The sequence below is a fragment of the Orcinus orca genome, chromosome 15, assembly GCF_937001465.1.
Source record: "Orcinus orca chromosome 15, mOrcOrc1.1, whole genome shotgun sequence".
Lineage (NCBI taxonomy): Eukaryota > Metazoa > Chordata > Mammalia > Artiodactyla > Delphinidae > Orcinus > Orcinus orca.
In genome coordinates, this window is record NC_064573.1 from 72,330,381 (window position 1) to 72,343,817 (window position 13,437).

The following is a 13,437-nucleotide window of genomic DNA, read 5'->3' on the forward strand; positions in this document are numbered from 1 at the left end:
CCTTTCTTCAGATGGGGAAGCTGAAGCACGTGGAGGTTAGTTGACCTGCCCAAGGCTGCACAGCTGGAGAGGAAGAGCTGGGGTTTGAACCTAGAGGGATCAGCCCTGGAGTCCTTGCCCACCCCTGCCCAGCACGCTGTCTCGTTCCGAGGGCTGTGTGGGTGTGGTGGTCAGGATCGCAGAGCCACGTGGAGATGAGTTCAGATCCCTGATCCGTCAGTCCCTCACTGGATGGCTTTGGGCAAGTGACTTGGCCCTCTCTGTGCCTCAGTTTCCCCTCCTGGAAGACTGGGATAATAATGGTCCCTTCCTCAGGGAGGTTAGGAGATTCGGTAGGTGAATGACTGCAAAGTACTACCTCTGGCACCTGCCCACAGGGTGGGGTCCTTACCAGCCCCACACCGTTCAGTTGGCCCTCCAAGGCCTGGCTTGTCAGAGGAGCCCCTGTTGGGGGCCTTTGGGCTCCGAGCCAGGCGCTGCCCTTGCCCCCGGAGCACACAGTCAAGGGGCTCAGGGGCCCTCCCTGCTGGGAAGCTGCTCGTCCTGGGAATGAGCCCTCTCCTGCGGGCTCCCTCGAAGCTCCGTCTGACCCAGGGTTGGGATTGCAGGGCGTGCGCCTGATCCTCCCTGCTGTGTCTGATTCTTCTTCAGGTCCTCGCAGCCTGGTGCACAGCTGGTGCTCAGGCAAGGCTCTGTGACTGGAGCCATCCCCTCGCTCCCACCCCAACCTGGGCATCTCTGGGGCTTGGCCCTGGGAGTTGAAGGAGAAACTGTGCTGGAAGGACTTGGGGCTTAAGATCTTGGGGCTCAAGGGTCCCCAGGCCAGGGCTGCGGACGCCTCCCCAGCCCCCTCCCCCTGCCCTGCAGGACCCCAGACAAATCCCTTCACCTCCGCAAGCCCCTTGCGTTCATCTCTGGTCCATGATGGTGAAAGCTGAGGGTGGACATCGCCAGCACGGTGGGCACCTAGTGGGCAGTGGATTTGAAGTTGCTAAGAGGGCAACAGAGTAGCCTCTGCCCCCGATCGAGTGACAGTACTTGATCACCCGGCTTAGTCCTCACCACGACTGGGTGAGGGAGGGGAGGTTTCTAGCCCCGTTTTTCAGATGGAGAAACTGAGGCCCCAAGGAACTCAGACTCAAGAGAGTCCCACTGGTAAGTGGCAGGGCTGGGGTACAAACACAGCAGTCCTGGGTTTGCGCTTTAGCCGCGGTGCTGTTTGGCCCTTCCTGGATGCCACCGGTCCGGGGTGCAGGGGGCAGTGTCTGGCAGGTCTGGACAGTGAGGACCAGCAGGCCGCCGTCCTGGTGGTGGTGGTGGAGGGTTAACTTCATTGGCCTCAGGTTATGTGGCATCAGCCTCGGCCTACAGTCACGCCCACCACTCAGGGCCATGGTGGCCCCCTGAGGGCGGTGGCCCCCTGAGGGCGGTGACCCAGTGCCCCCCCCCCAGGGGTGGCTGGTGGGACATCGGGTGCCCACTTGGAATCCCAGCCCTCCCTTGGCATGGCCCTGCCACAGGCCTGAGGGTCCAGCAGACGCAGCTTCATGCCCCCACCCCACCAGCTGGCCTCAGACAAACCCTTGTCCTGTGTCCCCCGGGGGCGTGGGAGGCATGGCTGTGCCCGCACCTCTCAGGATGGGCTCAAGCTTGGGACGTGGCTTCAGCATGCGGTCGCTGCCGGCTGAAGCAGCCCCTTGCTCAGACCTGTGAGGAAGCAGCCCTACCCCTCTTCCAGAGGATTCCCAGCCCTCGCGCCTCCAGGACACAGCTTGGGATGGGGCTTGCGTGGCCTCCCATCCGACGTGCCGCTCACCCACCTGCGCTGACAAACACCCGCTCGGTTCTCTGGGGTCCCGGGTGTTCCAGACGTGCAGAGGGGTGTGTTGGATTGAAGTGGTCAACTGTGCAGTGAAACAAGGAGGGGAGAGACCCCAGGGGCCAGGGCAGATGACCAGAGAGGAGAGCTGTGAGCCCCGGGCATGCAGGGAGTGTTCGGGAAAGAAAGGCCCCAGTGTATCCTCTGTTCAGTGCGGATTTATTGAGCATCTGCTTTGTGCCTGGCCTCAGAGTGGGAAGACTAGAGCTGGGTCTGTGAGGCCCCAGGCTCGGCCGCCTTCCGGCTGTGCACCCCTGGGCAAGCCAGGCAGTCTCTCTGGACCCAGCCTCCTGCCAGGGGGCTGTGGAGAGGGTCAAGGTGGGACGACATTCAGTACGAGGTGGTTGAGAGCCAGGGAGTTCCACCCTCAGAGGTTCAAACCCCTGCCCTGCCCCACCCCTTGGGGGTAGGTGGGAGCCTCTTCGGTGGCTGTGTGTGGAGGGGGCATGGCCCCTGGCTCTGAGAGCAGAAGCTGGGGGCCGGTGGGATACAAGAAGCAGGGAGAACGTTCTTTTTCCTCCCCTATGACAAAAGTAATATTTCTCTTTTAGTGTTTGGAAATGACAAGTCTGATCAAGAAAAATTTGGCCATCATCCAGCTGCCCAGAGCTGGGACTTGGTCTTACGCTGGGGCCATCCTTCCCAGGTGTAGGGCACTTGGGGAGGGTCTGGTCTTGCGTGGCATGAACGGCTGTCCTGGTCAATCAGACCTCACGTGAGTCGGTTCAGGGACACGGCCAAGTCTCGCCTGGGCCCCGCCCCGATCGGCACGTTCCGGCCTGGGCTTCTGGAGCCACCTGCCCGCTCGCCTGCCCACCCGGCAGCCCATTGTCTGGCGTGTAGGGGCCGGAGCAGACGTTGTTCTGCACACATCTGATCCCGTCTTTTCCACATCAGATCATTTGTAACCGTCACCAGGCGATCGGCCCCGTCGCTGATTCAATCTCGGCTTTGTGCTGTCACAGCCGTTTTTCTGCGCCGGGCTGATTTTGAAAGGAGGCCCATCTTCTGGGCCCGCTTTTCAGAAGCAGGGGGAGGGGGGGGTCTTTATGTGTGCGTGTGTGTGTGCACGTCCCCCCCACATGTGCGCACACACACACACAGGCCTCTGCCTCTCGTCACTGAGAGTAGAATTTGGAATGAGGCAGGCAGACGAGGGCCCCAGGCTGCCACCTCCACCCCCCACCACCTGCTCACCCTGAATACCTACTGTGTGCCCCAGTGTGCAAACACAGCAGAGTCTGTGCTCCCGTACAGGAGGTAGATGCTAAACGATTCCTCAATAAGATCATTTCAGAGCGGTAATGACAGTGAAGGAGCTACAGTGGTGACAGGATAGTGGCCGGGGCAGAGGGTTGCCAGCTTAGACAGAGTGATCAAGGAGGGCCTCTTGGCGGAGGTGATGTTTGAGTTGAGGTGTGAACGAGGGGACGGAGCTGGCACAGAGAGTGCCACCCCATCTGAACTGAGATGTCTTCTACGTGTGAAATCCACCCCAGATTTCAAAAACTTACTATGGAAAGAAGGTCATAAAATACCGCATTAGTAATTTTTGAATACTGCTTCCATGTTGAAGTAATACTATTCTGGATATATGGGATTAAATAAACTATATTATTCAACATAATTCCCCCTGTGGGTACTAGAAAATTTATAATGACATTATATTTCTATAGGAGAGCACTGGATCTAGAGTATTTAGGTAGAGACAAAACTGTAATTGCAGAAGCCCTGGGGTGAGACCAGGGTCGGCCTGTGAGAGGACCAGGTGCACCAGGGGAGAGTGACAGAGTGGGCAAGGAGTGAGGAAGGGGTACGTGCAGGGCCGCAGAGGATATTGCTCGAAATGCCTTGGAGGCCAGCGGGGGAGTTTTGAGTGGGGAAGGCAGTGAGTTCCATATAGGAAAGCTCAGCCTGGCCCCTGCAGGGTGGAGTGTGGAGTGAAGGGGCCCGAGTGGAGGCCTGTAGGTGATGGGGCGCATGGTGGCACCAGGGGCCTGTTGTATAAGAGTGGTCCACAGGACCTGCTGGAAGCTGGGCTAGACCCGATGTGCTTCCATCTGTCTGTCTCTCCACTCCTGGATTTCGATGCCTTCCCCTCCTCCTGTCTCTCTCCCCGCCCACCTCTACCCTCCTTGGCCGCTGTCTCCCTGTCAAGTCAGTGAATTTACAGCACCCCAGCTTTGTGTCCAGGGGGTCAGTGGTTGAAATCCCTTCCAAAAAGTTATTTTTAAGAAAACAGAAATGATGACATATTTACCATAGAAAAATTATACATGCAGAGAAGCACAAAGAGGAAAAATCAGACTCCCCAGAGGCAGGGGAGGCTCCGGCCCAGCTGGGGTTTGAACCCAGGTGGTCTGGCCCCTGCACCCCAGCACTAAAACCGTGGCGCCCTGTGGCCAGATGACACGGAGGGAGCTCCCCTACCAGAGAAGGGCTTAGGGACACTGCATCCCCAGCCTCGCTCACAGCAAGGGCAGAATGGGGAGACCTGGCCCACACAGAAGTGGGGTTTGCCTCTCAGGGGTTAATACTTCTATGTTCGTGCTCTTATTGGTCCCAAGTGCCCTGCCCTGTTCCCCCACCCCTGCCTGGAAGGCTCTACTGATTTCTGCCCCAGCCTGACCCCCAGAAGCATCTGTTGATCCTTGATTTAAAAACTAGCCCTCATCGGCCGCCCCCACCTAGGCTTTTCTCTCCTAAGCACTCCTGGCCGTGCCTGCCAGGGCCCAATCTTCCATCGTTCTTCCCCTCCCCCCAGGGTCTAAACCTCATGCCCGGCTGGCCCAGGCCCGCCTCTACCAGCCCCTCCCCCTCCTGAGGCCTCTGTTTCCTCACGGGTACACACACCATGGTAATCATCTCTCTCCTTCTCCCAGGCCTGGGGTGGGTTAAATGAGGTGATGTCTGTAAAGTGCTGAGCCCATGGGGAACACTAAAAATAAAAACGAGCTCCCATTATTGCTCTGAGTATTAGATTTTCTCCTTCTCCGTTGCTGGGTTAACCCTGAACTGTGGATGTAGGGACCTGGATAGGTGGGAGGATGGCTGGGCGCATCCAGCCCTTCCTGGCTCTACAGTGGACCTTACCTGTGCCCTTTGCACACAATGTTTCTTCTTCCAGACCCCTTATCCCTAGAGTCATCGGGTAACGTGTTGCTCCTCTTGGAAGGGTCCATGCCCTCCTCCAAAAATACTGGGCTGGGCCTTTCTGCTGGGTTCCCCCCCACCCCGGCCCCCATTGTAGTGGCATCACAGCGCTGATGACGTCTGGTATTGATTACGGCTTCACCGCACGCCCCGCCCCCCACCCCGCCCCACCCCTTTGCTGGAAGGTGACTGCCACTTTGTCGTTGAAGAGCCAAGGCCAGAACCAGGAGAGGAACACATGACTTGTAGGATGGGACCCCGCCCCAGACTTCCCCCCTTGGGAGCTGGCTCTCAGAGAAGAAGGCTCTCAGGGAAACTGGCCGGGGGTTCTGAGACGTGGGGGCTTTGCTCTCCAGCCAGGGCTTCCCGAAGGTTCACTTTCATGCGAATGAGCCCCGCATTCACTCCCTAGGTACTGTGGTGGGGGCCTCTGGGATAGAGCCAGCCAGGCCTGCTGCTGGTGGCAGTGACTGCTCATCTCACCCCATCACTGATGGGGCGGCTTTTGAGCCTTTGTGAGCCCCCCACCTACCCATGCACCCAGCACCTGCTCTTAGCCTCTCCTTGCCCTGACCCAGCACGTGTCCACAGAAAGCGGCTCTCCCCACCTTGAGGTTTGGGGGACCCTGCCACTGTCCCCTCTGTCCTGGTGACCCTGCCAGGCCAGGACAGGATGCTCTCGGTCTTCTCCAGCAACACAGAGCTGCTTCAGGTTCTCCATACTCACTGATTTCTTTCAGGTCTCCAAAAGCTTGTCTGTGTAGCTCTCTGCTTGGGACCCCCTCCCCCTTGCCTTGTTCACTTGGCTGTTTCCTACTTACCTGTTGATAATCATCATAAATGATACTAGTAATGGCTACCACTTAGGGAGTTACTACTGTGACCCTAGCACTTTCTTCGTACTAAGCTGTGGTAAGGAATTAACTCCTTTTTCAGATGAGGAAACTGAGGCTCAGAGAGATGGAGGCATTTGCCCAAGGCCAGACTTAATGGATAAAGCTGGGATTTAGTTAAGAGACAAAGCTCAGGCATCTGGCTCTGAAGCCTGGGACACAATACTGTCACCCTCCTTATGAGGCAGTGGGGCTGCCCCTTTGTCTTGACAGCCCCCAAGCTAGGTAGGACGGCTCCATCAAGGGTACACTTGTCACCCTGCCTTGTAATCGCCCCTCTGACGCGCACACCCCTCTCCTGGCATCTGCCTCAGCATCCAGCACAGGACCTGGCACATAGTAGGTGCTTAATTTGTCACGTGGTCATCTCTGTGGGTTGGAGTGCTGCCCAGGGCAGATCACGTCAAGGTAGTTCCCATGGCGACCGACAGCTAGGCTCCCAGGCTCCGCCCCGCCCCTTTTTCCAGGGTGCCTGAGCTGGGAGCTGGCCATGGTGCTGAACGGCCTGGGGACCGCCGCCCACCCCAGCCCGCAGCCCTGTGTCCCAGTCGGATACGTCCTGAGCCCCGCCTTGCCCTAGCTCCCTGGGCCAGCCTCTCGCTCATCCTCCCTTCGTGAGAGGGTTTCCTGAGGGCCTACTGTTCACAAGCACTGGTCATGGCACCGTGAACCCATGGAGAAGGGATCGGGGAGAGCCGCTCGGGGCACTCCAGTTATTCATCAAACATTTATCGGGCATCTCGTGTGTCTCCAAGAAGCCTTTGAGGAACCTGGGCTTCAGGTGAATGCTGAGTAGAATTTCAAGGGCTTCACGCAGAAGGGGCTGCATGGGCAAAGGCCTGCAAGTGTGCAGGTGAGAGGCATGTCTTGAGGGATGCCTGCCTCTGGACTCTGCTGCCCGCCATCCAGAACTCGTGGCTGGTGGTTCACTCTTTGGCCTCCCCTGCAGCCCAGAGCCACCAGCATCTGTGGCTCCAGTGGTCTGCCCAGGGTAGGGCCCAGACAAGGTGCTAGAAACTATGAGTGAGGATTAAATGGAGGGGTGCTGTCCCCCAGGCAGGAGGCTGGCATCTCTGTCCTAGGAACAGAGGGAACCAGGTTTTGCTCAGTGGCCAGATTCGCATTTTAGAGAGACCTCGAGCCTCTGGGGGTGGGGACCGATGCAGTGGTAATACTTGGCAGTAGATGAGGCCTCCTCTGGAAGGGGCCAGTGCCCTCCCCCTCCCCCAACCTTAAAAAAAAGAAAGTAAAACTCCCCTTTCTGGTGCTGCAGCCCAAATGGCAGTGGGAAATAATCACTTTTCACAGGCCCCTTTATCCACAGCCAAGCCCTGCGCCAGTTTAATCAGCAGTGCCAGGGTGACCTGGAGATTCCCGGGCTTGAGAGATCAGGAGAGGGGTTACAGAAAATTACCCTGCCTCCTCCATGCTAATGCAATCTCTAACCAGATCTGCCTAGCCGCAGCTCAAATTGCTTTTTAGATTAACATTTAATTATTAACAGGGTCCCCTGGAAGGCCTCGGGCTCGGGCTTGGAACAGGAATGGGGGAGGGAGCAGCAGGAGGGGGTGGGGGAGGGCTTCTACTCTGGCTGCCTTGCGGAGAGAGTTGGGGCGGGTTGGAGGGGGAAGGGGTAGGGGAGAGTGGGGTCAGGAAGGGAGTGAGAAAGGAGACAGCAGGGAGGAAGAAGGGAAGCGTCAGGATAGGAAGGCAGATGGAGTGAGCGACAGCCATAGAGACAGGAGTGAAGGACAGACAGTGGATCCACCCATCGTGGGGGAAGGGTCGTGCACCCAGGTTCCCTATGGCACTCTCGGGCAAGGGCCCCTCCACCCTTCTCTCCTGGCCAAGGGCAGGCAAACCCTGCCCCTTGTGGTTTAGGGGGCCCTGAGCTTTCTGAGTATTTGTGCTGGCCTGGCTCATGGTGGTGGGGACCCATCCAGAGAAGGGAGCCGGTACTCAGGGCCACACAGCCAGGATCCGACCCAGCTCTTTCAGGCTCTCAAGCCAATGCTCATTCCCCTCCCCAGGCCCTCGGCCTTCTGCCTCTACTTCAAATTCTTCCCTGCATTTGGGGGCAGGCTCTGGGGCCAGGACAGGGTGAAGGAGAGCAAGGCTTCAAGTGCAGCCCTGGGGATGGAGGTGAGAACTGGGGGGCGGGGGGGGAACTCCTGCCCCCTCCCCGTGAAGGTTGTGAGGCCCTGGGAATAGCACGCTTCTCCTTCGCCTGTTTTTAGGGAACTCAGAGTCCCGACTGTCCACTCAGCACTTAACGTGCGGGTGTTACCAGCTTCCTGACTCAACATTCCAAATCCCTCCAGAATAGACTACATCTAGAACCCACCCTATGTGGACTCAGCCCTGTGTCTTGCACAGGTAGTGCACTGGATCGTGTTTGAAAACCACATGGTAACATCCCCTCAAAGGCCCTCCTACGATCGGCTGGGCCACTGCCCGTCAGGTTTCAGCAAGGGAAACTGAGACTCAGAGAAGGGCTGTCGCTTCCTAAAGGTCACTCAGCCAATCAGAACCCCGGTGCTTGTCCCCTGCCTGGCAGGTGCGACCCTAAGGCCTCCGGGGCTGGCCCTCTACTGTGAACTTCTAGTCCCATTGGATGCAGGGAAGGCCTCACATGACCTTCTCCTCCAAGCCACAGCGGGTCTTTGGCCTTGAGTGGAGCCACAGAGGCCAGAGTAGGGAGCTCCAGGGAGGAGGGAAGGACGGGGGCTGGCAGCGGCACCGCTCATGGCCTTCACAGGGTCACAGCCTCCTCCTGCTGTGGAGCCCAAGTACGTCCCTGCATTCCACGTGCTCCAGGGCCAGCCCAGTCTGGTGAGGGGCAGACTGCTGACCTACAGGATACATGGGGGAAAGTCCTGCCCACCTCCCACTTCAGAGCAATATTGGAGGCCGGAGGGAGAGGCCAGGGAAGTCCACTTTGAACAGGCTGGCCTTGGGAGTAGGCAGTCACTTCCGGTTGGATATTCTGTTTTGGCAGGATGTTCTCACTGATTTCCATACTCCCAGCGTATGGCATGGGGCTGGCCCCCAAAAGATGCTCAGGGAGTGTTTGCTGCCTGAATGAATGAATGAGTGAATGAATGGCTGGGTAAATGACAGCTGCCTTGAAACAGTTCCCTCCTGGAGGCAGGGCCTTGCTTTCGCCACCTCTGTACTGTTCTGCTCACGCAAGCCTCTCGCGTTGTCCTCCATGAGTGTTTATGGGATGAGTAGGTGGATTCCTGAGAGTCCCTCTTCCTCCTCTCCCTCCTCTCTTCTCCCTCTCTGTGACCCCAGCCCCTCCTGGAGTAGAACCAAAGACTTGGGCACCGGGGAGAAGCAGGACTTTGCTTCTGGAGCCAGGGCTGGAGGCCGTACAGTGTGGAGCCGTGTTGACACCCTCGGGCTCTGCCAGCCAAAAGCTGTGTGACCTTGGGCAGATTACTTCTGCTCTCTGTGACCATTTCCTAATCTGTGAAATGGGGCTAAAAACAGAACCCACCACAGCAGCTGCTAGGAGGATGCTGTGAGATACAACAGACAGGATGCACACGGGGCGTGGCACAGAGGGAGCATTCAGTCAATGTGCACTGCTACTATTAGCAGTAACATGCGTATTGTAATTTTCAAGCTCCCTGTTCCCACTGGCAGCGTGGGGGGTGGCTCCCCAACACCCTCTGCAGCCGGACAGGCTGGGAGAGATGACAAAAGGCGGGCAGGGCCAAAGGCCCCAATTCCCTGTTCTTTTAATAAAAATAAAGACAGCCTTCAGACATCCTTCTGCTATGCATTGTTCTGCCAAGGCGAGCGGCACAGACTCAGTTCCTCCTCGGACTTGGAAAGTTCCTTCCTTTCTTTCCCCTCCCCTGTCACATTTTCTTTATCTAAAGCCTCAGCTATGAAAGGGCATATCGACAGCTGGGGGCGTCATCTGGTGGAGGGGACCTTTTCCTAGGGGTGCTTCCGAGATAAGGCGTCTTATCAGCCCCCACGTCAGGGACGGTGCGGAAGCATTCTAATCATTGAGGCTTGCGACATTTCCCCCCTCCCCCCTTTTTTATTATTAAAGTCACAAAAGACCTTGGGCTTATAAACAGCCCGATTTACTGATAGGGTTTCAGAATGAGCAGCGCTCCCAGGATGGTCCCTGGCTGGGGGAGTAATGAGCTGGGGCGGGGGCTCTGAGGGGCCGGCTTTCTGCAGATGGGATGATGCCAAGCGGGGGGCGGGGGGTGGGTCATGGGAAGATCATGAGTGTTTTAGGCACCTGCTCCAGTCCTGTCTCCAAGCTTGCTGTGTGACCTTGTGCAGGACGCTTGGCTTCTCTGGGCCTCCATCACTTCATCTGACAATAACTGATTCATTAATTTAGCCATTCATTCAACACCTATTTATAAAGTGATTACTCTTTGCCAGGCATTGGGGAGAAAGAGACAAAAAAGACATGGTCCTTGCCCCTGAGAAACTCACAGTCCAGTGGAGAAAGACAGACATGAAAATTGGCAATTACAACTCTGTGTGATTAGGGCTGTGAGGGGGGATGCCCAGAGGAGGGGAGCCAGAGTCTGAGTTAAAATGGATCATGTGGCGGTGCTGTAGGCAGAGGGACCAGCACAGGCAAAGGTTTGGAGGTGGGAGGCTGCCAGGCTGGAGGGAGCGCTAGGAGGGAGCTAGGAGAGATGGGGGTGGGAGGCGGGGAGGACAGGTCATAGCGGCCTTGAGGGCCAGGTAAAGGAGGTTAGGCTCTACTCTGGGACCAGAGAGAATTTTTATGGCCAAAAACAGGGCTCTGTTTTGTTTGTCTTGTTTGTAGATGATGTGGATGATACCGAACTGGCCCCTGCCCACGTCCCACGCTGGAGCCGCCCACCTGCCCCAGCAGCAGGCACAGGGCTCCTGGGAGGATGGGCAGTGGGTTGGGGGGATTGGGAGTGTCGAGAGAGAAATCGCTCCTCTCCAAGTGAAGACAGCCTCTTAGGCTGCTGATCCTCCAGTGGCGAGGGACGAAATGATCCAGGTGGCTGCACCAGAAAAGCTGAGCTGAGGCCTTCACGTGGATACCGTCTCCTCTGGGGGATCCTCTGTGGTCCCCTGGGCTGGGCCACGTGGCCGCTCAGCTCCCAGAGCTGCCCGGTCGTCCACCATCCGAGCACTCGGAAACCAGAGCCCTGCTGGGAGGGCAGCTGATGGGGTCTAGAGAGGCCCCAGATCAGGCAGCCTACCCCTCACCCGATTAGCACTGCAGTCCCAGCCTGCCCTTTTCAGCTGAAAAGCATGCTGGGGTGCGTGGCCCCTGGGGAGGGGGGGCGCTGGAGAGGGGCTGGGCTTCTGGGCCCCCAGCACCTGGTGAAAGGCCAGAGGTAGGGAGGACCTCCCAAAGTGGGGCTGGGCTTGGCCAGGACCCTGGAGAAAAATGACCTGGGAAGGATCATGGAAGCGCTATTACAAGGCCAGAGAGGGGCAGTAGCTCCCCTGGGGTCACACAGCAGGCACTGGGGCAGGGGAGGTCCCAGGCTTCCAGCCCAGGTTTCCTCGGTGTGCCAGGTGGCTGGCCTCCCTCCTTCCTGGCCCAGCGCTGCCCCAGCCTGTGGGGAGCAGTGTAGCCCAGTGGAGAGGGGGCAGGTTCACCCTGTCACTGTCTGCTGGGTGGCCCCGGGGAGGGTGCTGCCTCCCTCTGGCCTGGGTTTCCCCATCTGTGGAGGGAGAGTGGCTGCTGCTCTGGGCTGGAGCAGGGGGAGGGGCCGGGCTGCCAGGGTCAGCACAGGCCTCTTACCTTCCAGGTGGGCACATGATTGTGCGTGTCCGTGCACTTCCCGCGTATACTGAGAGGTGCCAGAGGAGCGTGTCATTCGGGGTGGGCGAGGGTATGACAGGGTGTGCCCACCTTCAGGAAAACGTATGCAGCGAGCATGTCCGGGATGCATGTCCACGTGTCCCCAGGTGTCCAGGGGGGCCAGCTGCCCCCATGTGTACGGGTGTGTCCCAAAGGGCCCCAGCATGGCCTGCTCCCGCTGTCCGCGTCCCCAGGGAGCGGCGCCTCGTTCCCGCAGTCAAGGGCTTTCATCCCTGCAATAGCCCTACTTCATTCCCTTTTTAAACTGTATAATTTCTGCCTGATTGTAATGGCATATTTTAAAATTACCAGAAATCAAAGCCAGGAAGTGGATACCAGATCTTTCATTGCATCGCTGCATTAAGGCTGGCGACTGGGCGCGTGGCGCATGAGAACCACCGACCCTCCCCCATCCACCCCCACTTTCTCTCTCTTTTTTTTTTTTTCTGAGACAGTAATAGGAGAAAATTGGTTTTGAAACTGAATAAAAGTCCCTTTCAGAGTAAATCATTTCTTTCAGGCTACCTTTGCTGAAAGTAAAATAGAGCATAATGAAAGGTGGGTACGTGATTGTCTTTCATTTACCGGGAGTCCAGGACAGACAGGAGGCTGCACCCGTCTCGGGGAAATACAAGATTGGAATAATTGCGCCGTAACAAGGAGCTTGTTGTGAAATTAGTATCTTAAGAAAGTAGTGAAAAAAGGCTTTTCCTCATGAATACTTCATTATTAGAAGAAAGCGGCAGAATTTAGGGCTCCAGACACCTGTTTAGTGTTAAATAACTTCTCTTTCTTCCCCTTCAACACACCCTCCCCTCCGCTTTCTTCTTTTTTCAACCCAGCCCAGCTTGGTGGCTCAGGCCTTGGCAGTGGCGGTGGTGTGGGAGCAGGACAGGGTGGGCATGGGGCGCCCAGGCTGGGTGGACATCAGTAGTGTCCAGGGTTGAGCCCGCCTTCTCCTTACCCTGACCCTGGCAGGAGACCTCCCACCCTCTCCGCATCCATCCAGGGCAGGCTGTGTCACCCTGCCCCTCGGGGGCTCTGGGTTCTTGGAAAAGTGGGTTCTGTGAAGATAAAGATGCTCGTTTCTGTGTGAATCTGGGTGAATGAGCACAGGTGGACCTGTGTGGAGCCACATCTGAGCTGCTGCCCATGGGGGACCTCGCCCCAGCCTGGCAGAGCTGCCCTGGGTGGCCCTGCCCTTTCCGTTCGGAGTAGGGCACTCGGTCAGGGGGCCCTGATGGCCCTCGGGGCCTGGGCTCAGGGCTCAGCACAGGTCACCTCTGGTTCTCCCGGGGACACCATCCCGGGCATCTCCCCTCCAGGGGCGCTGTGAGAAGTCTCCAGGCCGGGGATGAGGGCAGACCATCACCTGAATAAGTGGGGACACCCATTCGCCCACTGGCCATTCCCGGGCACCCTTCCATGTTGGTTCCCAAAATGACCAGATGGGGTCTTTGCCCTTGATGAGCTCAAGGCTGAAGGTTGGGGGCGGGGAGGTTGGTACGGATTTGCTGGCAGGCGGTTACAAGAGAGCTGGAGGCCACCACTCTTGGAAGGATGGCCTGCTGGGGGAACACGAAGGGGGAGAGGGTCTGAGCAGGCCTGGGGGCGTCGGGAAGCCCCCTGGAGGAGGTGGCCCACACAGTGAGCAGGGCTGGGCGGGGAGGGGGGAGGTG

At 57.8% G+C, this 13,437-nt stretch overlaps 1 protein-coding gene across 2 annotated transcripts in view; it reads left to right on the top strand.

Moving 5' to 3' along the window:
• The window catches only part of FAM222A (family with sequence similarity 222 member A), a 54,675-nt gene that overhangs the window by 15,018 nt on the left and 26,220 nt on the right, over window positions 1-13,437 (top strand). The gene's annotated exons all lie outside the window — the stretch shown is intronic.